Source organism: Lissotriton vulgaris, chromosome 2_1, assembly GCF_964263255.1.
Source record: "Lissotriton vulgaris chromosome 2_1, aLisVul1.2, whole genome shotgun sequence".
In the NCBI taxonomy this organism is placed as follows: Eukaryota; Metazoa; Chordata; class Amphibia; order Caudata; family Salamandridae; genus Lissotriton; species Lissotriton vulgaris.
In genome coordinates, this window is record NC_141687.1 from 72,234,221 (window position 1) to 72,259,919 (window position 25,699).

A 25,699-nucleotide genomic window follows, 5' to 3' on the forward strand; every position below is an offset into this window, starting at 1 on the left:
ACAAGAATTTGCACTCTGCTGGACTGCTGCTCCAAAGGCACTGCTGCCCTGCTATGCTGACATGCTGTCCTCTTGCCTGGGAAGAAGAACTGAACCTGAAACTTCATCTTGATCCCAAGACCCCAGATTGACTGGATGGTCTGCTGGCCACCAGATCTGAGCCTCAGGGACATAAACGCTTCCCAACCAGCTCTTGGACCCAGCTGCAACAAGTTCCTGACCCCAAAGTGATGCCTCTCAGGTCCTGGACCAATGATTTAGTGCACGGGAACTTAAAATCAAGTTGCCAACAACAAATGGGCCTGTTTGAACCTGAAAAGCACCGCTTGCACCAAATTTCAGTACGTACCACCGCCAGACCATCTCTTCACACAGCAAGCAATGATTCCTGTGAAGGACTATCAATAGGAAGCACCAGCCCACCGATCTGTGATGCCAGGCCTGCTCTTCACACCACGTGGATCACTGCCCACGACGCTCTCTTTGATCCCAGTGACCCTCTTCAGCGTGAACGGATTCTTTGCATGAAACTAGAGAATGTAAAACATCAGGGGACTAATCTGGGACTGTATCTAACCCAGGCCCCATTGCAGGCGGCCTGAACGTTTGACTGTAACCCAACAAGAGCAACCAGATGGTCGCTGTTGGTGCTTTAAGCTTTTGGGCGCTATCTTTCACTTTATTAAAAAAACATTGTAACTCTGGTTGTACTGACTGACTTTTTGTCATTTTGTTCTTGTTTTATTTATTAAATTAAGTTCTATGTTTCTAACTTTGATGCATGATTCTTTTTGTGTGGTGTTTAACTGTATTGCCAAATGTGTTACACATTGCCTCTAAGTTAAGCCTGACTGCTTTGTGCCAAGCTATCAGTGGGTTGACTACAGATTAATTTGGGGTTTGTTTGTGCCTTATCGTGACAAGGATTGTGGTTGCTGCTAGCCCAGGGATCACACCCTAGTCATCCAACAACCCAGTTTATCATTCTAGTATTCCCTGAATTTTCTTTTGGAGTCAGGAAACGTATAAGTGCTATTCTTATAGCAGTACAATTATTTATTACAGGACGCCATGCAACAGAATGTCCTTTTATTAATGTCTGTGAAGGGAAAATGATTTTCTGTAAATGTTTGGTTAGTAAATTCAATCACTAATAAAAAAATTAGTTAAACAGTTGTTTCTTTCCCCATATTCCTGTGGGGCTGTCTATGAGAAGCAAATACCATCCTGGTATTTTGCAAGTCAGATGAGGAACATGACAAAGCACTGAGAGAAGTTTGCTCACAACGGGGAGAAGTGGGCCTGACGGTAAATGAAAAGAAGTGCGAATTGGGAAGAGAAAAACTGGTGTTCTTTGGGCACATTTTCTCAAAAAAAGGAATGAGGCCGGATCGCAGCAAGGTAGACACTCTAGAGAAGGCAAAACAACCAAAAGATGTAGCTGAGGTACGGTCGTTCCTCGGTCTTGCCAGTTATTGTGCACGCTATATCAAGGACTTCGCAACAGTGAGCACACCACTGCGAGAACTCACGAAGCAGGGTCAAACGTTCGCATGTACCACAGAATGCAGCAAGGCGTTCGAAGAGATAAGGGCGTCAGTGACGGCAGTCAACCGCCTGGCGTACTTTGACCCGAACCTATGCACCGAACTAACAGTGGATGCCAACCCAGTGGGCCTGGGCGCAATACTGGCACAGCACAAGCATGGAAAAGACTCACCACAACGGGTCATGGCCTACGGAAGCAAAAGTCTGTCAGACGTTGAGAGAGCGAACTCTAACCGGAAAAGGAGAGTCTGGCTGTGGTGTGGGCATGTGAGCACTACCACATGTTTATCTATGGGAAGCCGTTCACGATTGTAACAGACCACCAGGCCCTAGTCACCATATATGGCAACCCAAGCGCCAAGATACCACCAAGGATTGAGCGGTGGGGGATAAGATTGATGGACTACAATTTTAAAATAGTTCACAAACCTGGAAAGGAGCAAAACCCGGCTGACTACATGTCACGACACCCGCTCCCCCATCGAGAAGATGGCACCACCATGGCAGAAGAATACCTAAATTTCATCCTCAAACAAAACACTCCGACGTCAATAACGATTGCCGAACTGGAGCAAGAAACAAAGAGAGATCCGACCATGCAGGCAATCGGGAGAGTAGTGCGGCAACAGAGATGGAGACACATCAACAATAACAGCCCCACAGAAGAAGGGGTAATAAAAGAAGAAATGCTGGCTTTCAAGAAAATAAGTGAAGAACTATCTGAAACAGAGAACGGAATTCTAATGAGGGGATCACGAATAGTGATACCATACAGGCTGAGGAAGAGAACAATTGAACTAGCCCACGAGTCCCATCGAAGCATTGTAGCGACAAAGAAGATGTTGAGGGAAAAAGTGTGGTTCCCAGGACTGGATGACATGGTGGAAGAAGCAATAGCACACTGTCATGTCTGTCAAGTGACGGGACCGCCATCAAAACCAGCACCGCTACAAATGTCAGAACTGCCACAGGCAGTATGGACTGAGTTAGCAGCAGATTTTTATGGACCATTATAAACTGGAAACTACTTGTTGGTTGTCATCGAAGAGTTCTCAAGGTTCCCGATTGTAAGACAGATATCGTCGACATCAGCAAGTGCCACACTACCAGTACTAGATGACATCTTCGCTGCCTGGGGTTCCCCACAAACATTGAAGACGGACAACGGCCCTCAATTTTCTGGAGCAGAATTCCGTCGATTCATGGAATATCTGGGGATCAAGCATCGGACGATAACAACTCTGTGGCCCCAGGCCAATGGAATGGCAGTACGATTTATGGGGACCATAAAGAAAGCCATCCAGCGAGCAAAACTGACACAAATATCGATGGGACAGGCACTGTGCCAGGTGTTGAGAGATTACAGAAACACCCCTCACAGCTCCACAGGTCAATGCCAGCGGAACTGGTGCTGGGACGCTCAAGCAAGACAAGACTGCCTCAAATAGACGCCAAAATGAGCATGGATCGGAGCGACATTGTGGAAAGTGATCACGAAACCAAGAGGAAAATGAATGATTATGCCGATCAGCGGAGACACGCATCGGAATCGAAGTTAAATGAAGGAGACCTGGTGGTGGTGAGACAGAGACAACAACGGAAATCGGACAGCCCATTCTCCAAAGATCCGCTGGTAGTGACCAAAGTGAAGGGATCAATGGTGACGGTAGTTTCTGACCACCAACAAATAACGAGAAACAGTTCCCACTTCAAGGAGCTCAAGGCGGAAGAAGAAGAATCAGCAGCAACAACACCACCGAAAGCGGAAGACAGAGAGCCAGGAATCGACGGAGAGACAAGACCAAGAAGAACATGCAGGAAACCACAAAGACTCATTGAAGAGATGTAGAACGAATAACTTTCTCTCTCTCTCTCTCTCTCTCTCTCTCTCTCTCCCTCTCTCTCTCTCTCTCTCTCTCTCTCTCTCTCTCTCTCTCTCTCTTCTCTCTCTCTCCCTCTCTTTCACTACACTCACTACAACTATCAGTAAGTACTGTCAACAAAGAGGGGGGGCGACAATAACTAGTGAAAATGTATCAGGAACTTATGTTTGCGACAAAGGGGGGGATGTAGTGACCTGACCTTAGGGCGATGACTGACCGTAGGGCACTAGGACCCTGTGGGTCATAAGGGCAGTGACCAGGTCACTGGACACCACATCCTGTTAGGGACAGGAAGTGGATAGAAAAGCCCAGGACTGACTAGAGGACGGACGTGCCAAGACTTGCTTCTGTACAGATAATAAAGAAGTGTTTACACACCAACCTACTGTCCTGTGCTTGGTGTGCCGACTGCCCCACCATCAGGATACGACAAGAATGATTACAGCAGGTGCAACATTATTCCGAGCCCTTGACAAGCCATCATTTGGGAGGCCCAAGAGGAAGCAGAGAACTTTATCTCCTGTCAGAAAGAAAGAATGAGGGAAGCAGGCATCCGAATGATGGATTTATTCCTTCAGTGCAGTGGATTTTGAGTGAACATGTGGATTCTGGAACCTGACACAGACCAAGGACTTGTCCAGCCGGATGCCACACTGTTGCAAGTGAGATGTGTGTGGGCATACTCCGCGTAGACGAGTCCTGATAGGTTCTGGACCTACTGAGTCTGGCACAGAGGGTAAGAAGACCCCAAGAGCTCATTTTGAGAGGACCACAATCAGGAAGGAGGCTTTCATCCTGGAGGAAGGGTTGTGCTATTGCAAATCCTGGTGGTGGGTGGTCTGGTCCCACCACTGGCATATTTCCAGGCTCTCTGCACAACAGATAGTCTTTAGGGGGCACAAAGGTAGGAGAAGAGCCACCAGAAGTCCCAAAAGCCAGGCATGCAGCCATGCCATGACAGATGTCAAGCCAATGATTTAAATGGCCAACTGGGTGCCCTCAGATGGAGGGAGGAACTTTTTATCTGCTTTAATGTCCTCACTAGTTATGCTGCCACTCCCGGGTAGACGTAGGATACTTCTGGGTGACGGGCCACAATGGAGGAAAGAATGCCCCTGCACATGGCGATGATAGAGATGTCAGGACCATCACTTAACTTTCATGAGCCACACGTGCTTGTATGCGAGAGCTGATAGATTATGTGTTTCCCTGTGCAATAGAGTTTATTTACACTTTGCTGTTCCAGATTGCTGTGGAAATCTCAAATTCAGCAGGATTATGCCCTGCTGCAACAAAGAATGTGTGCAGCAGCCTGCTGTCTGTGTGTGATGGTCTTTTAGAGTGCAAGTGAAATATATGGGATGATTCCCTGGACCTGGTAACAGGATGCAGGCACCAACTCTATTTGTGAATATTTCAATTCTTTATATTCCCAGACTGTGCCTTGCATAACCACTCCCGACCACCTTAGCTCTAAAGTCAGACTTCCTGAGAAGGGGTTAGGTATTGTCTGTCTAATGAGACTAGGGTTGCATGCTATAGTCAAATAGGAAACCCCACAGCACCAACCACTAGGGGGTGCCATCACAGCAAACAGAATATTTGCTTTTTAAGTTCCTTGTGGGTGGTGGTGGTGCGGCTGGAAATATCCTTTTACCTAAGGTTGTAAACTTCTTTGACCAGTCTGCTAGACATAGACCTAAAACCTATTGCGGGAAGAGCATGAGCCTTGTACCTGACAGCCTCAGATGTCCTTTTATTTTTTTGGGAATTGGTCAACATAGGTGAATTCTGATGTGCCTCTTGGATGCTGAGGATTCATGGTGTGTTCTGTTTTGTGAGATGTTCACTCTGTGATAAAACTTACAAAAAGAATATGGTAAACCAAAGCAAATTATATCAAGGTACGTTTCTGAGCTCAATAATAGTGAACCAATTCAAACTTCCCTGCACACACCTTCTCTTCCCTCCAAATCTGTACACATCCCCCCCCCACACAATTATGCAACACACACAAAACCTAAGGCCTCCTTACTAGCCCTTTATCTCGGTATAAGTCTTGTAGAATGTTGTAAACTACAAAAGTCAGTCCTAAACCAGAAGTGATACACCTATTCTACTGATGCATTTCAAGGCATTCTTAACCCCGTCTCAAGCCAGCACAAACTCCTTTGTTAACCAGAGTGTTTCCTTGCTTAAGAAGACTATGTTAAGACCCATTATGTATGATATAAATCTTATCCTATCAGTCCTTACATCTGGACAGTCTCCAGCTCTAAACATTAAACACAGCTGGCCTGAAAAACTGGAAAAGGCAAGATCTGATAGGTTCCAACTTTTAATAGCTTTTACATAGAAATGGAATAACACGGGCCCCCAACAGAGGCACAGGGACACAGACTGCAGATCTATGGCTGGGGCGTTGGACCTCAGTGTTTGGATGAGATGAGACTGATATATGCAGAGCTTGGATCCAGACACTTGAAAGGGAACAGGGCTACTATTTGAATTACACTCCTGTATTAGTGCACAGATGGAATATTGGCGGTATGACTGGTGTTGGCACTGAGCGAGTGTGCAGTGCTGGATGAAAGGTAAGGATGTGGAGCGCGGACCCGGTAACATCCATGCACACCATGTAGATCTTAAACTTATGGGGTAATGGTCTGTGTAATGGATCTGTGTTGGTTAGAGTTATTTTTATTTGTGCACCTTAAAACCCATGGAGAGTGCAGTAATAGGAGTCCTTGGTGATGTGTGTAAGCACGGTGCAGGTACGTGAACAACGATTCACTAAAAGGGAAGTGGTAATGGAACTTACATCACATTTTAGGGCCCTGCAATCCAACAACATCATAAGACCTGACATCTCTCTGGCTCTTCATGATTAAAGGTTGCGACAACTCAAGATCTTTGATCCTGATGACAAGACAGGAAGTTACTTCACTGAGGTAAAAAAATTAGGTCAATAAAGTAACAATAATGGCAGATAAACGATCTCAGGGGATATGCTCAAGAACATGGGATAATTATCACAAAATGATCTTAACGCAACTTTTCACATTGCAGTATATCACGGGAAAATAACGCTGTGTTAACTTTGTATTCTCAACATGGCGGTACCATGTCATAGTCTCACGATAACGCGTCAAATGGCGGCGTTAAAATTAACGCGACGCCTAAAAAATGCGAAACACAAACGTGAAAAAAGCAGTGATGTCCCAAATCGTGATACAAAAATCAGTGATAACTAGCGACAGGACTGCAATTCCCACGCGTCATGCGGGAAAATGCACTATAAAAGCAAAAAAAAAAACATTATAAAAATGTTAACTGCATAGCACCATGGACGCACCCGTACCCAGTGCAGAGGACAACTAAAAACCCCACAAGCCACACAGATGACCAGCAAGGAACCTCGGGGTCGGGGAAGGCCAAGGAGAAAAGGAAGAAGAAGACGCGGTTCAGTCCGCAGGAAAACAGGATCACTGTTACGGAGGTAATAGGACACTACCAACAACTGTTCATCACCTCCACCGTGCCATTTGCAACAAAGACGCAAATATGGCAGAGCATCTTGGACCATGTGAATGCAGTTGCAGCATTGAGGAGGACAATGGAAGAGTTCAAGAGGCACTGGAATGATGTGAAGGGCAAAACCAGGAAGAAACTCGATGCCAACATGGGTGGGTGCACAGCGGCACAGCAGGAGCTGGATGACATGGAGAAAATGGTGGCTACAGTCATCAGTCAGCCAGGAATTGCGGATCCGGACACTGTTCAACATGACCTGACACAACATCAACAGGGTGAGTAGCGACCAGGGACTCGAGGATGGGGGAGATGGGCACAATGGCACACATGCACAATTAAGTAGAGCACACTGCACACCCACAATGACTCTGGATCATGTCCCTGATCACATGTGCCACACTAAAGCACACATACAAACACCAAGTAGGCCCCAATCCACACTGTGCCCAAAGGGGTCCCACCCCACACATCACCAATCTCACCAGCAACACATGCACACGTGTGAAACCCAGCAAAGATGCGTATTTGTGAGCCACACTGACAAATCAAGTAACACTACATGACCATTAGCATGGCTGCAGTCTAATCATCATGACATTGTGCACACCAGGACACTGAGGTGGCTGAGTGTGGACCACATCCGGAAAGCAGCAGGTCACACTGACACATCCACGTGCACAAACATCCCCTGACGTCAATCAATCAATCAATCAATCAATCAAAGACATTTATAGAGCGCACTACTTACCCGTAGGGTCTCAAGGCGCTTGGGGGGGGGGGGGGGGGGGGCGTTACTGCTCGAACAGCCAGGTCTTGAGCTTCTTCCTGAAGGAGAGGTGGTCTTGGGTCAGGCGCAGGTCGGCCGGGAGGGAGTTCCAGGTCTTGGCGGCCAGGTAGGAGAAGGACCTTCCTCCTGTTGTCGCTCTTCGGATGCGTGGGACGACGGCGATGGCGTGGCTGGCTGATCGGAGGTGGCGTTTGGGAGCGTAGAAGTTGATTCGGTTGTTGAGGTAGCTCGGGCCTTGATCGTGTAGGGCTTTGTGTGCGTGGGTGAGGAGACGGAAGGTGATTCTTTTGTTGACGGGGAGCCAATGCAGGTCTCTCAGGTGTCCGGAGTTGTGGCTGTTTCGTGGGATGTCGAGGATGAGTCTGGCTGAGGCGTTCTGGATCCGCTGGAGTCTCTTCTGGAGCTTGGCGGTGGTTCCGGCGTAGAGGGCGTTGCCGTAGTCCAGTCGGCTGGTGACGAGGGCCTGGGTGACGGTCTTCCTGGTCTCCGTGGGGATCCACCAGAAGATCTTCCGTAGCATGCGCAGGATGTTGAAGCACGACGAGGAGACGGCGTTGACTTGTCTGGTCATGGAGAGGGAGGAGTCCAGGATGAAGCCCAGGTTGCGTGCGTGGTCCGTCGGTTTGGGTGCGGTGCCCAGGGCGGGGGGCCACCAGGAGTCGTCCCAGGCGGAGGGCGAGGAGCCCAGGATGAGGACCTCCGTCTTGTCTGAGTTCAGTTTCAGGCGGCTGGTCGTCATCCACTCGGCTACATCTTTCATCCCTTCGTGCAGGTTGGCTCTGGCGGCGGCGGGGTCATTGGTCAGGGAGAGGATCAGCTGGGTGTCGTCGGCATAGGAGATTATGTTGAGGTTGTGTTGGCGTGCGATGGCCGCGAGGGGGCTCATGTAGACGTTGAAGAGGGTAGGGCTCAGCGAGGATCTTTGAGGGACGCCGCAGATGACTTCGGTGGCCTCTGACTTGTACGGTGGTAGGCGGACTCTCTGTGTTCTTCCGTCGAGGAAGGAGACGATCCATTCCAGTGCCTTCTCCTGGATACCGACGGTGCTGAGGCGCTGCACTAGGGTGCGGTGGCAGACAGTGTCGAATGCCGCGGAGAGGTCTAGGAGGATGAGGGCCGCTGTTTCTCCGTTGTCCATCAGGGCTCGGATGTCGTCGGTGGCGGCGATGAGGGCGGTCTCGGTGCTGTGGTTGGCTCGGAAGCCAGACTGTGAGGGGTCGAGGGATCCGTTCGTCTCGAGGAAGGCGGCCAGCTGTTTGTTGACGGTCTTCTCGATGACTTTGGCTGGAAACGGGAGGAGCGAGATGGGGCGGTAATTCTTGAGTTCGGTGGGGTCTGCTGTAGGTTTCTTGAGTAGAGCGCTGAGTTCGGCATGCTTCCAGCTCTCAGGGAAGGTGGCGGTGTCGAAGGAGGTGTTGATAATGTCCCGCAGGTGGGGTGCGATGACAGCGTCGGCCTTGTTGAAGACGTGGTGAGGGCAGGGGTCGGTCGGAGATCCGGAGTGGACGGAGTTCATCATGCGGACGGTGTCTTCGGTGCTGATCGGAGTCCAGGCTCGGAGGGTGGTGGTGGGCGGCGTTGCTGTGGTCGTGGCGTGCGTCGGTTGAATGCTGAAGCTGTTGTGTATGTCCGCGATCTTGTTGTGGAAGTAGGAGGCGAGGGAGTTGCAGAGGTCTTGCGAAGGGGTGATGTCGTTGTTTCCGGCGTTGGGGCTGGAGAGCTCTTTCACGATGTTGAAGAGTTCCTTGCAGTTGTGTGCGTTGTTGTCCAGCCGGTCTTTGAATGCAGTTTTCTTGGCGGCGCGGATCATTTGGTGGTGCTTCCGGGTGGCATGCTTGAGGGTGGTCAAGTTGTCCGGTGTTGGTTCCCTTCTCCAGACTTTCTCGAGGGCTCGGCAGTTCTTCTTGGAGCTCTTGAGTTCGTCGGTGAACCATGGGGCTTTCTTGCTGGCGGGTCTGCTGGGCGGGGTCCTCAGAGGGGCGAGTTCGTCCGCGCAGTTGCTGATCCACTTCGTGAGGTTGTCGGCGGCCTGGCTGGGGTTTGCTGAGCTGGCAGGAGGGTGCTGGCTCAGGGAAGCGGCGAGCTGGTCGGCTGTGATCTTGTTCCAGCTTCTTCGGGCAACCTGTGGCTGGTGGTGGTGGATCGTCATTCTTTTAAAGGTGAAGTGGACGCAGCTGTGGTCCATCCAGTGGAGTCCTGTGGCGTGGCTGAAGGCGATGTCTTTGCTGGATGAGAAGATGGCGTTGAGTGTGTGTCCGGCGAGGTGGGTGGGGGAGGACACCAGTTGCATGAGTCCGAGGTTGTCGAGGTTGTCGAGCAGGGTGATGGTGTTGCGGTCGCTGTTGTTCTCCAGGTGGAAGTTGAGGTCCCCCAGGAGGATGTAGTCAGCGGAGGGGAGGGCGTGCGGGCTGATGAAGTCGGCGATGTCCTCGCTGAATTGTGTGCGTGGTCCCGGGGGTCGGTAGATCTGGGTGCCTCTGAGAGTGGTCTTCGGGTCGGTGCGGATCTGGAAGTGCAGGTGTTCGGCGGTTGTCAGGGTGTCGTCGGTGTAGGTCGTGATGCGGATGGTGTCCCTGTGGATGACGGCGATGCCTCCTCCCATCTGGTTGGCGGAGCGGTCCCTCCGGGTGATCTTGTATCCCTCTGGGATGACGATGGCGATGTCGGGCGCTGAAGAGGCGTTCATCCAGGTCTCCATGAGGAAGGCAACGTCAGGGGCTGTGGTGTCGAGGAGGTTCCAGAGTTCGATGGCGTGCCTGTGGACGGAGCGGGTGTTGAGCAGGATGCACTTGAGGTGATTGCTGTTGGTGTTCGGCTTGGCGGGTGCTGGTGCAGGGCAGGTCCGGATGCAGGTGAACTTGCAGGCGTGGCAGCTGAAGGGTCCGTGGGTGCGTCGTGGGGTGGCTCGGTAGCATCCTGGGATTCGGCCGGTGTTGAGTGCGTTGAGGGAGGCGGCGGTGTACCTCAGGCGGGTGGGCCGGGTTCCTCGAGGGCCAGGGGTCCTGGCACTGGGCGCGGTCCAGGCGTGGACGGGCGCAGACGGGCTTACCTTTGGCGCGCCTTCGGCGCACAATCGGCGCGCCCGCTGCGCGTGACCGCTGCACGTGACCGCTGCGCGTTCGCACGGTCGCCATATATGGCCAAGTGCGAGGGGGGGCGGAGCAGCTGGGAGGCGGGAGCGGGGAGGGTACAGAATGAAGAAAGGGGCGGGGTTAGCGGCGGTGGCGGGAAGCGGGGAGCGGGGAGGGATGAGACGGGGGCAACCAACAAAATTACAGGCAAACAGGCAATCGGGGGAAAAAGTACAATTTGCAACAGTTGCAACAGTCAACAACACATCTGTGGACAAACCATGCCCAAGAGTCACAACCTGACCAATAGCCCAATTTACCCAAGTCCGCAACATCTCAGCATGGTGGAAGCACAGAAGTCAAAGGCACACTGCCTGAGAGGGATAAGGGGCAGCCAAATCAGAGCTGCAGGGGTGACTCACCCACAATGCAGCACGCACACATAAGAATAAGAGCACTTCAACATTGACAACAATGTGGTACAAACTGCAACACTTTCACTTCAGAACACAGGACACAGCTGGTGCTGCATGTGTGTACAAAATGGCCAATCACATCTGGCATAGCAGGAAACTGTGAGATGACAATGTACAAGTACAACCTCACATCCGTGATGTATTACAAATGTCCACTGTCACGCATCAAATAGTCATCTCCTCACAAACTGTCACAATGTACATTGTCATGCAGTCTGTATGTGAACTTCGCCAATGCGTCAACATACATGGAACACACTGTGAAACTGCATCTCCCCTTTACATTGCAGAGGGACAATCAACACCTCCTGCAGAGCAGACCCTACATCACGTCAGTGATGATGGAGACGACCTCCAGGACAACAACTACGACGAACTCCAACGGTTCATGGACAACCTCTGCACCCCACCTCCAGTAGCAGGGCAGTCCAGCACCATCGAGGTGAGCCCAGCCTTGCACAGATCACACAGCAGGAAGCACCCACCACCACGTCTGGCTCCCAGCACCTCAACATAAAGCCCATGGTGTTCCAACGCCGTGTGTTAGACTGCCAGAAGGAGCTGACTAAACAGGTGCGGGTGGGGTTCGGCCTCATGGCAGCCTAACTAGATGCCATATGTGGGTGGCTAAGTCCCATCAGGGACCACCTACACTCCCTAACGGACACCCACAGTCTGCCCCTTGCCCTCCAACAATCCATGCCTGGCGTCGCTGGAGTCATGACTCAGAGACAAAAACAACTGTCTAGTCAGAGTGGTTACAGCAATGTCATCCGTGATTTGGGAAACATAAGGAGGGTCATTGAGAACATGGACTGGATGCAGGAGCAAAGAATGACTACCACAGCTGCACATGAGAAAGCTGTAGATGGGCTCTTCCATGCCCTGTGGATCCTCATCATGGGAGTGATGCCACAAGACATTGCGCAGATGAATGCTGCTGCTACTTCTACATCCACATCTCCGGCCCCGGATGTGTCAGTGTCACACAGTGCTGCAGACCAAACACCAACACCCACATGTGAGGCACATGAAATGTCAGAGCACGAAGATGAGGATGAATCTGCCTTAGTGGTAGGAAGGAAGCAGTAGCACTCATCTCCGCCATATGGCTTGTTTCTGCTTGGCTCTGTCCTCTACATGATGCCCTGGAATAACACCTTCCACTGTCCAACGATACACTCAGCGACACTAACCTTGGACCTCGACATGGACTGCCATATTTTGTTTGCTTAACAATGACACAGCAATCAGCCTGCAGACTGGACTCTTCCCCTTTCAAGTAACTTGTCAATCCCTAAAGGACTCTGTCTGGCCCTCCAGGGCAACATTGTAAAGTGTTGTCTGCATAGTCCAGTACTAAGACAGCTTTGACACTCCACTGAACATGAATAATACATTCTAATACACACAGATGTGTCATGTCTATGATTAATCAAGTATGAAAGCATGGACAAATGTAGAGGCAGTGATTCCCCCTTACGTCCATGTTGCGCATGTTGAGGGACTTGAGTCACAGGGTGCTTCCCTGCATCATGGTGGTACATATTTGACCCCAAAAGAAGCCCAGTTGTCAATTGTAGGTCAGAAACGACAGCCTTTATGTAATGATTTGGGACACATGGGAAACGCTAATGACTGGGATTCCGTACTATCTTAGACACACAGAAATGGCATTTCGAATATGTGACACCCTAAACCAGGGGTCCCCAAACCGGTCCTGGAGGGCCGGATCCATGCCAGATTTTTAAAATAACTACATGTATCTCAATCAATCAATCAATCAATCAGTGACACTTATAAAGCGCGCTACATACCCGTGGGGTCTCAAGGCGCTGGGGGGGGGGGAGCCGCTACTGCTCGAACAACCAGGTCTTCAGCTTCTTCCTGAAGGAGAGGTGGTCTTGGGTCAGGCGCAGGTCGGTCGGGAGGGAGTTCCAGGTCTTGGCAGCCAGGTGGGAGAAGGACCTTCCTCCTGTAGTCGCTCTTCGGATGCGGGGGACGGCGGCGAGGGCGTGGTTGGCTGATCGGAGGTGGCGTTTGGGAGCGTAGAAGTTGACTCGGCTGTTGAGGTAGCTCGGGCCTTGGTCGTGTAGGGCTTTGTGTGCGTGGGTGAGGAGGCGGAAGGTGATTCTTTTGTTGACGGTGAGCCAGTGAAGGTCTCGCAGATGTCCGGAGATGTGGCTGGTTCGTGGGATGTCGAGGATGAGTCTGGCTGAGGCGTTCTGGATCCGCTGGAGTCTCTTCTGGAGCTTGGCGGTGGTCCCGGCGTAGAGGGCGTTGCCGTAGTCCAGTCGGCTGGTGACGAGGACCTGGGTGACGGTCTTCCTGGTCTCGGTGGGGATCCACCAGAAGATCTTCCGTAGCATGCGTAGGATGTTGAAGCATGCCGAGGAGACGTTGTTGACTTGCCTGGTCATGGAGAGGGAGGAGTCCAGGATGAAGCCCAGGTTGCGTGCATGGTCTGTCGGTTTGGGTGCGGTGCCCAGGGCGGGAGGCCACCAGGAGTCGTCCCAGGCGGAGGGAGAGGAGCCCAGGATGAGGACCTCCGTCTTGTCCGAGTTCAGTTTCAGGCGGCTGGTCGTCATCCACTCGGCTACCTCTTTCATCCCTTCGTGCAGGTTGGCTCTGGCGGCGGCGGGGTCGTTGGTCAGGGAGAGGATCAGCTGGGTGTCGTCGGCGTAGGAGATTATGCTGAGGTTGTGTTTGCGTACGATGGCCGCGAGGGGGCTCATGTAGACGTTGAAGAGGGTGGGGCTCAGAGATGATCCTTGGGGGACGCCGCAGATGACTTCGGTGGCCTCTGACTTGTACGGTGGTAGGCGGACTCTCTGTGTTCTCCCGTCGAGGAAGGAGGTGATCCACTCCAGCGCCTTGTCCTGGATTCCGAGGTTGCTGAGGCGCCGTACTAGGGTGCGGTGGCAGACCGTGTCGAATGCCGCGGAGAGGTCTAGGAGGATGAGGGCCGCTGTTTCTCCATTGTCCATCAGGGCTCGGATGTCGTCGGTGGCGGCGATGAGGGCGGTCTCGGTGCTGTGGTTGGCTCGGAAGCCGGACTGTGAGGGGTCGAGGGATCCGTTCGTCTCGAGGAAAGCGGCCATCTGCTTGTTGACGGTCTTCTCGATGACTTTGGCTGGAAACGGGAGGAGCGAGATGGGGCGGTAATTCTTGAGGTCGGTGGGGTCCGCTGTTGGTTTCTTGAGTAGGGCGCTGAGTTCGGCGTGTTTCCAGCTCTCGGGGAAGATGGTGGTGTCGAGGGATGTGTTGATGATGTCTCGCAGGTGGGGTGCGATGACAGCGTCGGCTTTGTTGAAGAAGTGGTGAGGGCAGGGGTCGGTCGGTGATCCGGAGTGGATGGAGTTCATCGTGCGGATGGTGTCTTCGGTGCTGATCGGGGTCCAGGCGCGGAGGGTGGTGGTGGGGGGTGGTTGTTCGGTCATGGTGTGCGTTGGTTGGTTGTTGAAGCTGTTGTGTATGTCCGCGATCTTGTTGTGGAAGTATGAAGCCAGGGAGTTGCAGAGGTCTTGCGATGGGGTGATGTCGTTGTTTCCTGCGCTGGGGTTGGAAAGCTCTTTGACGATGTTGAAGAGTTCCTTGCAGTTGTGTGCGTTGTTGTCCAACCGGTCCTTGAATGCTGTTTTCTTGGCGGCGCGGATCAGCTGGTGGTGTTTCCGGGTGGCAAGTTTGAAGGAGGTCCTGTTGTCCGGTGTCGGTTCCCTTCTCCAGACTTTCTCGAGGGCTCGGCAGTTCTTCTTGGAGCTCTTGAGTTCGTCGGTGAACCATGGGGCTTTCTTGCTGCCGGGTCTGCTGGGCGGGGTCCTCAGTGGGGCGAGTTCGTCCGCGCAGTTGCTGATCCACTTCGTGAGGTTGTCGGCGGCCTGGCTGGGGTTCGCTGAGCTGGCAGGAGGGTGCTGGCTCAGGGAGGTGGCGAGCTGGTCTGCTGTGATCTTGTTCCAGCTTCTGCGGGCGGCCTGTTGCTGGTGGTGGTGGGTCGTTGTTTTCTTGAAGGTGAAGTGGACGCAGCTGTGGTCCGTCCATTGAAGCTCTGTGGTGTGGCTGAAGTTGATGTCCTTGCTGGATGAGAAGACAGCGTCGAGTGTGTGTCCGGCGAGGTGGGTGGGGGTGGACACCAGTTGCTTGAGTCCCAGGTTGGTGAGGTTGTCGAGCAGGGTGCTGGTGTTGCGGTCGTTGTTGTTCTCCAGATGGAAGTTGAGGTCTCCCAGGAGGATGTAGTCAGCGGAGGGGAGGGCATGTGGGCTGACGAAGTCGGCGATGTCCTCGCTGAATTGTGTGCGTGGTCCAGGGGGTCGGTAGATCAGGGTGCCTCTGAGGGTGGTGTTCGGGTTGGTGTGGATCTGGAAATGCAGGTGTTCGGCGGTGGTCAGGGAGTTGTCGGTGCTGGTCGTGAGACGGATGGTGCTCCTGTGGATGATGGCGATGCCTCCTCCCATCTGGTTGGCGTTTCGGTCCCTCCGGACGATCTTGTAGCCCTTTTTGGGGATATCCAAAAATCTGGCATGGATCCGGCCCTCCAGGACCGGTTTGGAGACCCCTGCCCTAAACAGACTCTCTGTACAGAGGTGACACACCCACCATCTATTTTCAATTGCTGAGATTGTTAGCACTACATGTTGCATTTACATTTGTCAGAGTGATGTGCTTGTACAGAGGAGTGACATGCACTCAGGGAATGTGTGTTGTAATGAATTTATTTGCACATGCTGGGCCTGTGGTCAGTTTGTACTGTCACAAAGCACCGCTAAGGACTCTGACTGTGACATGCTCATGTGGAGAAATTGTCACTGATGGTGTTCCTGGGGCTATTCCTGCTGCGGCTGCAGTGGGGTGTGGTCCACCCGCCTCATCTTCCTCATCAACGTCCGGTGCATATGGCACTTGTAGCCATGGGGCATTGGTGTGTACCCATATGTTGTGCAACACACACCATGCAACGATCATCTTGCACACGATGTCTGGGCTGCACAGGAACCTTCCACCTGTGATGTCCAGGCACCTGAAACGTGACTTAAACACACCAAACGTGCGTTCCATAATGCCCCTGGTGCGTTTGTGGGCCCAATTGTACTGCCTCTGGGCCTGTGTGTTCGGGGCTCGGAGGGGTGTCATCATCCAAGGGCAGAGTGCATATCCTTGATCACCTGTGACAGTGCATGCTTTTGGGGTCAGTAAAATTCATCCAAACATTCTAGGGGCCTGTGGAGGGTGTGTGGGGCCATGGGAGGTTCAGACCTCCATGCCCCGGGTGAGGCTGTGGCCTGGTCCCTTGTCATGGTGACTGTGACAAGAAAGTCTTGAAGACAGAAGTGGAGGAGGCAGTGGATGAGATTTTAAGAATAGAAGAGGGAACAGCTCATTCGCTGCATCTGTGCTATGCCAGGACTTCTACGCTTCAGATATACCCTCCTCTTAGATGTCCTGTGTCTGTGCCTGGTCCTCAGCTCTGGTGTGAGACTGATACATTACAATGTCAAAGGACATAGGAATGGACTCGAACCCCCTGCTTCTTTGACAGCGCTGGCCACAGTACACTTTTGTCTTTGGCCTGTGTCAATACTAGAGGTGCCAATACCAGGGGTAGCAGGGTTCCCAGGGGTAACAGGTTTCTACCCTAGCCAGTTCTTTAAAGGTGTCATTGTGGAAGTTGCTTTGATATCTTCTGCTGGCCATATGAGTGAATTCTGATTCGGAGACCTCCATTTTGATGCCCTGTGCCAAGGCTCAAAAGAATGAGAAAAGCACATCAGTGATTCACCTACATTCCATGTCACAGACACTAAGGGAAACATTTGCAAAGCTTTTTGCATTTTTTGTGTAACATATTTATGCATACATCCAATCTGCTGGAAGAAATGCCCTTATCCCAATTCACAGAATCAATCTGGCTTTCAATCTAAAAGTTACTTCATGCTTCAGCCTGTTCCAGAAACACATCAACATGCTAACGCCAAGAGACCAAATTCTGTGAAAACTTGATGTAGGGAATACTGCCTTCCCCAATTCCATGTCTCGTCCTCATCACTTGACCCTTTTTCTTACCCTTCCCTTCGTTTCCTCCTGAACATATGTGGTCGGCCATTTTGTTAGTGGTTATAGCTTGGAGTGATGCTAGAAATAAATAAAAAAAAACATCATATCTGTCTCTGCTGAGTTGGCACTCAACCCTAGAAGTTTTATTCCCATTTTGTAGCTTTTTATGTTACCCTTGGCAGTCAGGCCCAATTTTATCCATATGTTTGCAGTGCTTTGGCACGCGCAGCTTGTCCTGTGCCAGCAGGCTTATAACATCGTAAAATCAATCAGATGTGTTTTCATTGTTTTCCATCTACAAACTTCACTTGGGTAGCGACAGCAGCACGAGCCTTCCCTGTTGTTGAAAAATGTTCAGAGTGGCTGGCCCACGTGCTATCCGCCCTTGGCCAGCGTGGTGGCGCGCGCCGGGCTCCGCCCGCCCGCAGGGCGCCGCGCGCTCTGTGATGTCATCGTCGTTTACGCGAGGCTCTCATCCCCTCCACCACCCACCCCGGCTCCACTCTAGAACAACCGTGCTGTGTGGCAGGGCGTGGCGCGTCTGAAGCAGAAAAACAACAAGGAAAATACACCATGGAGTCAGGATCACTGCGGAGCAACGCACGCGCCTTTGGTGACATTTCTTGGAATTCCACGGGAACAAGATCGCATGCCTGACCCTCATTGTCAGACGAGATGGTTGCGGTCATATAATGGGAATCTTGTCTCTAAGGAGAAGTTGTAGCTCATTTATCTCTGAAGACATATTTCCAAGTATTAGCCTCACTTACGGCCATGTTCGAACAAAACATAGAAAATGCACTTTTTGGAGACTTCGAAAACCACGTAGTACACCTGAGGATAACCCAAAAATGGCGTGCGCATTTGGTGACATTGGGGCATCTCTTATGGCTCTGGTTTTAATTCAGCTGAAACTGACAACAAACATGAGCAATGATAAAATGCACGCTTAAACTAATCTCAGACACTGTTAATTAGTCTGGGTCGCATGCAGGTCCACCATGATTCGGCTTGTCCATGCCATTACAGACAGGGACCAACTAACAGGATACCAGGAACAAGGAACTGGAAGCAAATACCCATGCTCAGGGTCGGATTGGGATCACAGTTTGGCCCGTGCACTGCCAAAAAAAGTGGCCCGCATTCGCGGGGTGCACTTTCATGAAGCACCATTTGGTTACTTTCAGAGTTCTCATTTGTGGAGAAATGTTTGGTAAATTAAGTATTTTAATGCTTATAAAGGCAGTAATATTGTTAAAGACTCTTCGACAGACCCCCCCCACCCCTAGCGCCTTGAGACCCTCACGGGTGAGTAGTCGCGCTTTAACAAACTCCTGATTGATTGATTGAAAGACTGGGAACACTGCAGATCTGAAATCTGAATTCCTACTTGCAGTCTTAACGCCCTGCACAATGTAGTTAGGTCCTCTTTCCCAACCAGCTATGTCCTTGACTCCGATCATCACATAAATCAGAAACTAATACAAAGGAATTTCTGGGAATAGAGCATGTAATAACAAAAGTAAGTGGCGGAGCAGCTCTGAACTTCTGCCTTTGGAGAATAGAACCTCTAATGACAAACAGTCTTCACTTTTCCAAGAGAATATATATCCAATGCCACACAGAACTCAGAAGAAGCAATAAAGACCCTTTGTTCTCAGAATCATGGTCCCAATGACCCACAGACAACTAGTGATATTGGTTTAAATATTCCATCTGTGTAACAGTCCCTCACAATTCTTCACAAGCACCTCCATGTGTAAGAAGCATGCTGTAGCACCAAATGCCCATTTCCCGTCATTCTTATGCAATATATTTGCTGACTTTAATTAAGTGGGTCACAAAGATGCTGCATTTTAAGATATCTTGCAGTGTTAAGGCACATGCTGCAAAGATGTGTGCGTCCAGCAGTTTTCAAAGCATATTAATAATGGCAAGATAGGATTTATGAACTTTTCATTAATCGTAACATAGAGGTTTAGTGAGCCTTCTGCAAAGCGCAACTTGGAACATGCCTGTCGCAGATTTGTATTTATTTGTAGATAGGCCAGTGGGTTTTGACACAGATGTTTTTTGGTGCTTGCAATTCACAACTTGCAATCCTTCGACAATAACACAGTGACTTATGATCCGGAATCAAAGAGCTGCATGCAAACTTTCTCAATCTTTCCTCGTTCTTAGGTTGCTAAAAACTGTTTCTTTAGGTATCGATACACTCTTATTAGCATATATAACCCCAATCACGGTGTTTGTGTTTTTCCACACTATGGGGGTCATTAGGATCGCGGACGGACTTGAGTCCGTCCGCGACCCCTGAGTAGGAGGGAACGTCCACATGGGCTGCGGCGTTCCCTCTGTGCAGATTAGGATGTGACCGTCAGGGTGGCGGTCACATCCTCTATTTTTAACATTGCCGCGGGTGGAGCTTCAAGCTGCACCCGCAGCAATGTTAAAAATGCACGCATTGCATTTGTATGCAGAAAGTGGCAGGCACCGTGTGGTGCCTGCCGCTTACCGCATACAAATGCAGGGGGGTACCATAGGTACCCCCCATGTGCACCCCCACCCCCCTTCACCTAGGGGGCCCGCAACGGGCCCCCGCAGTGAAGTTACACATGCTTTTCCACGGCGGAAAAGCCGCCGTGGAAAACCATGTTTCCGAGCACATCCTAATCTGGCTGACGGTGTCTGAGAGACACCGTCACCATATTAGTGCTTTTCCGCCGCGGTTGTAAGCCAACCGCGGAGGAAAAGCTGCGGACGGAAACCAGGACCCACCAGCCATCCTAATGTGGCGGTGGGTCTTGGTGGGTCCGCAGAGGATTTTCCGCATCCTCCAGGCCAGCGGTGGCTTCCGCCGGCCCGGAGGATGCGGAACATCCTCCATCCTAATCAGCCCCTAAGCACTCGTAGCAATCAACGCCTATTAGTGTGAGAATCTGTGCAAAAAGAGGTCATGGGGGCGCAAAGAAACATTATAGTACCAGGCGCCACCAATGTGTCAAACAGAACACTGTTTCTGGGCTGTGTGGGCTATAGGGGGGCCAAGGTGAGAATGGCTAAATGGCGTGAGCAACACCCGGCCCCCAGGGAGGCTGATTTTCACGCACAATCACCCGCTCCCCAGCCGCCCTTCAGGGCGATTGCTTGGCAAGGCAGGGGGACAAGGAGAGGCTACCGCTGATCCTCGCCCAAGGGCCATATGACACGGCCCCAGATAGGCTCCGTAATTACCTCTGTCCAGTGCCCCCTGGCTCTGTTGGATGAGAAAGAAAAAAAAACGGCCCACAGAGGGCACTGAGACACCGGCCTTTCGGCCAATGCCCGACTGCCCACTGTGCCAATCCGCCCCTGCCGATGCTCCCTTATGGGTGAGTCGAAGGCACCACGTCAAGCACACCATCCCATGAAAGACTGTAACAGGGAAAAGGCAGGATGGGGCAAAACATTGGGGCGACACAGCTAGGAGGTATGATGGCCATGGTGGTAGAGAAGGAAATCTTCCACGTCGCAGTTAACAGCCATACTGACATCCTAGCTGACATAAATGCACATGTGGGAAACTTATGTAGCAAAAGAACCAGCTTGATAAAGGTTGAAGCAAGAACCTACATTACGCCAGCTGCCAAGATGTTGATATAAAAAAATATATATATATAAGTAAGGCAGGTGTGAACTTCAGCTTCAGTGCAAAGCGTCAGCAAACCGCCCAGTTCCCAGACACTGATCCAGTGCTGATGTACTGCCCCAGTGTGAAAAAAGCGAGAAGTAAACCGCTAGATTCCGGAAGTGTAATGTTCTATCTCAGCATAAATTTGAAGAGCTAGAGCGCTGACCGCACTTGTTGTACCATGCATAAATCTGGTCTTCATAAATGCCAACCAAATGTAAAGTCTATTAGATTTCTTTTCACACCTCTACAAAAACATGGATTTTAAGTAACCTTGTATGTTTCCTCCCACAACGACCCCCAAACCTCACAGCAGCCGAATGCAGATCTTTCTTGAGTGAGCCCACAAAAAAAACAGGTTCTCTCTAGACAGGAAATCCAGAAACCCAATATTTATTTTTCGGTGTAAATCAGCTTCATCACTGAGGTTGAGTTTGAATTGAAGGGTGCAGTGAGCTTGGAATTTGGACCTAATTCTAGGCACCCCCCTTCTACTTTGGGAGACTATCTTGGACATCGGGGTGACGAGTGTGCCCCGAAGTTGGTCCCATGCTTGCTGTGCCCCCTAAGTCAAGTTGCACCACTCTGTTGATGCCCAACAAGGTTAAAACCGAACAGAGATTGAAATTGCATCCATGAACAGGGTGTGTTGTCTGGCCATTTATTTGAACTGGGGCTGATGATTCTAAAGCAGTAATACTCAAAGTACAGCCCAGGGGCCACTTGCGGCCCTCTTGACCTTCACATACGCCCCCCTGGTAAACGGCAGCACGAGCTTCTGTTTACTTGCTGAGCACTAACATTCAGGAAAACATGTTAAATCAATGGGAAAGCATTTATTTGCAGGTTTAATAAAGTTATGAAGTAACTATGGTCGTATCCTGCACCACTTAACTTTAGTTAACCTGCAAATAAATGCTTGGCTGTCTGTTTAAAACATGTTTGTGGGGCCCTTCATCATACCATGAAGGCGCTTTGTGTCCCCTGGGCAAATAATTAAAAGTACCCATGGTATAAAGTTAGGTGCTGCCTACGGTAGTACTGTGAGCAAAAAAAATTAAATAGAGTGGAATGCGGCCCAGAACATTATCAGTGGGTGAAACTACTCCAAGCATTCCTCTTATTTTTCCCAGTGAGATGCATGACTGTGAGAGGTTTGCCCAGGCATGGGTCCCATGCTCCCTATGCCATGCCATGCAAGTGCCATCTCAATGATAATGACTAAAAAGGATTAGTAGTGAATTAGTATAGGGAGATGCGCTAATTTGAGCAGTGGACGTGTGAGTCTGTTAATTGGATTGAAAAAGATATTGGAGGGATAGAAGAGGGAAGAGTCTACAAAGTGTGTATTGGGTAATCATAGCAGAAAGAGGAGGTTGGGATGGGTAAAGAAGAGACGGGGAAGGGAAAAGTCTCTAGAAAGGGATTAGAGAGATCGTAGTAGTAAAATTAGTTTTGGGATGAGTCTGAGGAGGGAAACACGAGGGAAGAATTTAGAAAGGGTTGTTTTGGAGATCATAGTAGTAGAATGAGGTTTGGGATGAGTCAGAGAGTGGAGGTAGAGGATATCTTGAGAGAGACATAGGGTGAAGCATGGGATAGTGCACTGGAGAGACTCAAAGCAATTTTAGGTTTTTTTTACAGTAGGAGTCAAGTAATAAATATATAGATACTTAAGTACATAGAGGCTCCATGGGCATTACACCTTCCTGTGAAGACTTCTCTGCTTTCTTTAACCAAAAAAGCGACAACATAAGAAGCAATCTCCTCAATGACGCAATCCTTTACTCCAACCCCCAACTCACAGCAGTGCCTGAACCAAAGAACAACGCTACATGGTCATCCTTTGGCACCTACTCCGAAGAAGAAATTGGCAGATTGCTCAGCACCCTGAAACCATCCAATCACCTCACTGACCCCCTTCCTGCAAACGCGTTAAAAGACTTTACCCCTTTGCTCCTCCCACTCTGGACTAAAATCATCAATAGCTCTCTTCAACAAGGATCCATCCCTGATGCCCTCAAAGTCGGACAAGTCACACCTCTACTAAAAAAACCAACAGCAGACCCGAATGATCTAAACAACTACCGCCCTATTACAAATATCCCCACCCTCGCCAAACTGTTAGAAAAATGCGTACAGCTACAATTGACAAGTTTGATCTCCTCAACGCTCATCAATCAGGCTTCCGTGCAGGGCACAGTACCGAAACAGCCATGAGACACATAGTGGACAACGCCCTCCAAATCCTAGACCAAAACGAAACCTGCCTCCTCATCCTTCTGGATCTCTCCTCAGCATTCGACACAGTTAAACATGAGAACTTACTCGAACTGTTAAACACAAGAATGGGCATATCAGGGACTGTTCTCAAGTTGTTCACCTCCTTTCTACACAACCGCTCACAAAGATTCAAAAGCAACAACCTGATGTCCTCTCCGGTACCTGTATCACTAGGCGTCCCCCAAGGATCCTCCCTCTCCCCTACACTGTTCAACCTAGTTATGGAACCTCTCACTACTTTGCTACAGACATCCAATGTTCACTTTCACATGTATGCCGACTTGCCGACGACACCCAACTCTATCTCAAAATACAATCCCCCAAGGACATCATGCTTCTGAACACCACGACCAGAAACACCCAATCCTGGCTTGCAGAGAATCACCTCAAACTCAATGCCCTGAAGACAGAGTTCCTCCTGATCTCACCTCCCGCAAAAATCTCCACGGCTCAAACATGGCTTAAGCAGTTAACAGCTTTAAATGTACAACCTACAGTCGTAGACTCAGCAAAATCCTTAGGCATAACACTTGACGCCAATCTCAACATGCAGCAGCACATCAGCAAGGCAACCAAAGGAGTGAACTTCCAAATCAATACCTTGAGAAAACTCAAAGCCTTCCTTCCAGCCAAAGACTTCCAAACTGCAGTACAATCTATAGTCATCCCGCACATAGAATACGGAAGCACCGCCCTCTGCGGGCTCCCCCTAACAACAACGACACCCCTTAGAGCGTCCCTTAACGCTGCAGCGAGACTCATCACTGGCTCAAAAAAACACTCGCATATTTCCCCTGACTTTAAATCCCTGAACTGGCTGCCTTTTGAAGCCAGAATACATTTGAAAATCGCCTGCATGACTCACAAGGCTGTACACCACAACTCGCCCAGCTACCTCACTCAAAAGCTGACAATCTCGGGTGGCTCTAGAACTACTAGAAGCGCAAACAATCTTCTGCTGAAACCTCGAAGATTCAGGAAGGAAAAAACCTATAAACGCTCCTTTTCAGGAATGGCACCCAGGATCTGGAACTCACTCCCTCCTGAAACCAGGCTCATCTCCTCCAACAAACTGTTTAAGAAAGAAGTAAAAGCGATCCTCATGGCTAAATACACATGATCCATTATCTTGTAGCTCTCATGAATCCGCTCCGTAACACCTGCCTGACCCCTTGGTCTACTTGTACTACTCGTATTATGACTTAGCTGATTGTATATGTTCCCTCTTTTTTACTACTTGTACAACTGGTATTATGACTTATGTGATTGTATATGTTCCCTCTCTGTATTTTGATGTATTGTTGACGCACCTGTCTGACTTTGCACACTCTACCTACACCACCTCAACCATCCCTACCTTTGTTCTACTGATGCACCTGTGTGACTATACATCCTGCACGCATCTACCTCAACTATGCCTACCTTTATGTTATCTCCAAAAACACTTGTAGCACGCTTAAATAAGTATATGCTTACTTTTGTACTTTTATATTATTGACGCAACTGTTTGACTATGCTCCTTGTACTGACACTACCTCACCTATGATCTACCTCCTGTTTTTTTGACCTACCTATGTAGCTATACACCTTTGTACCTAACTACCTCAACTATTACATTCTATTACTCCATCTCCCCCGTGCCCTTGTAAAGCGCTCTGATATCTGCAAAGATCTTGTTCGCGCTATATAAAACTTTCAAAATAAATAAATAAATAAAACATGTGTAAGGAAGATAATATTTCAAGATTTAAGTTGTATTCAATAAACTCAGACTTTCAAGTGTTACTGTACTTTAAGCTGATTTATTTGCTAATTTTTTTCCATTATTTCAATAGTGAAGCAATTATAGATAAAATATTTAGGGCCACATGCATCAAAAGAAAAACCGGTAGCAAACGGGCAAATTCTCAGAATCTGCTTTGCAACCAGTATTTTTGCATTTAAGATGCATCATCCCGAATGCAAAAATCGTGATTAAAGGAATCGCAAAATTTGCGATTACTTAAATTGCAATCACATTTAAGGAATCGCAAAATTGCAAGGCCTCAATTGCAATGCATGATGCCATTGAAAATAGCAATTTCACTATTAGGGGACGCAGATTACTGTCAAATGAAACTTGACAGTAATTTGCAAAAGCTTTGAAAAATGCACTAAAGTGCATTTTTCAAAGTTCCTGGTTACACACACACATGCCCGAAGGGCATTCTCTAAAGGGCTGCATGTTTAGGCAGCAAATAAAAGTATTTGCATAATGTTAGCCTCCGTATGTCTTTAATGAAATCAAGATTCTCTCTTCATATTAATTGGAGAATCGTCATTCCCATTCATTCCTCTGGGCCATAAGGCCTATGGGCCATAAGGCCCATAGGAATGAATGGGAAGCAATTCCTTAATTG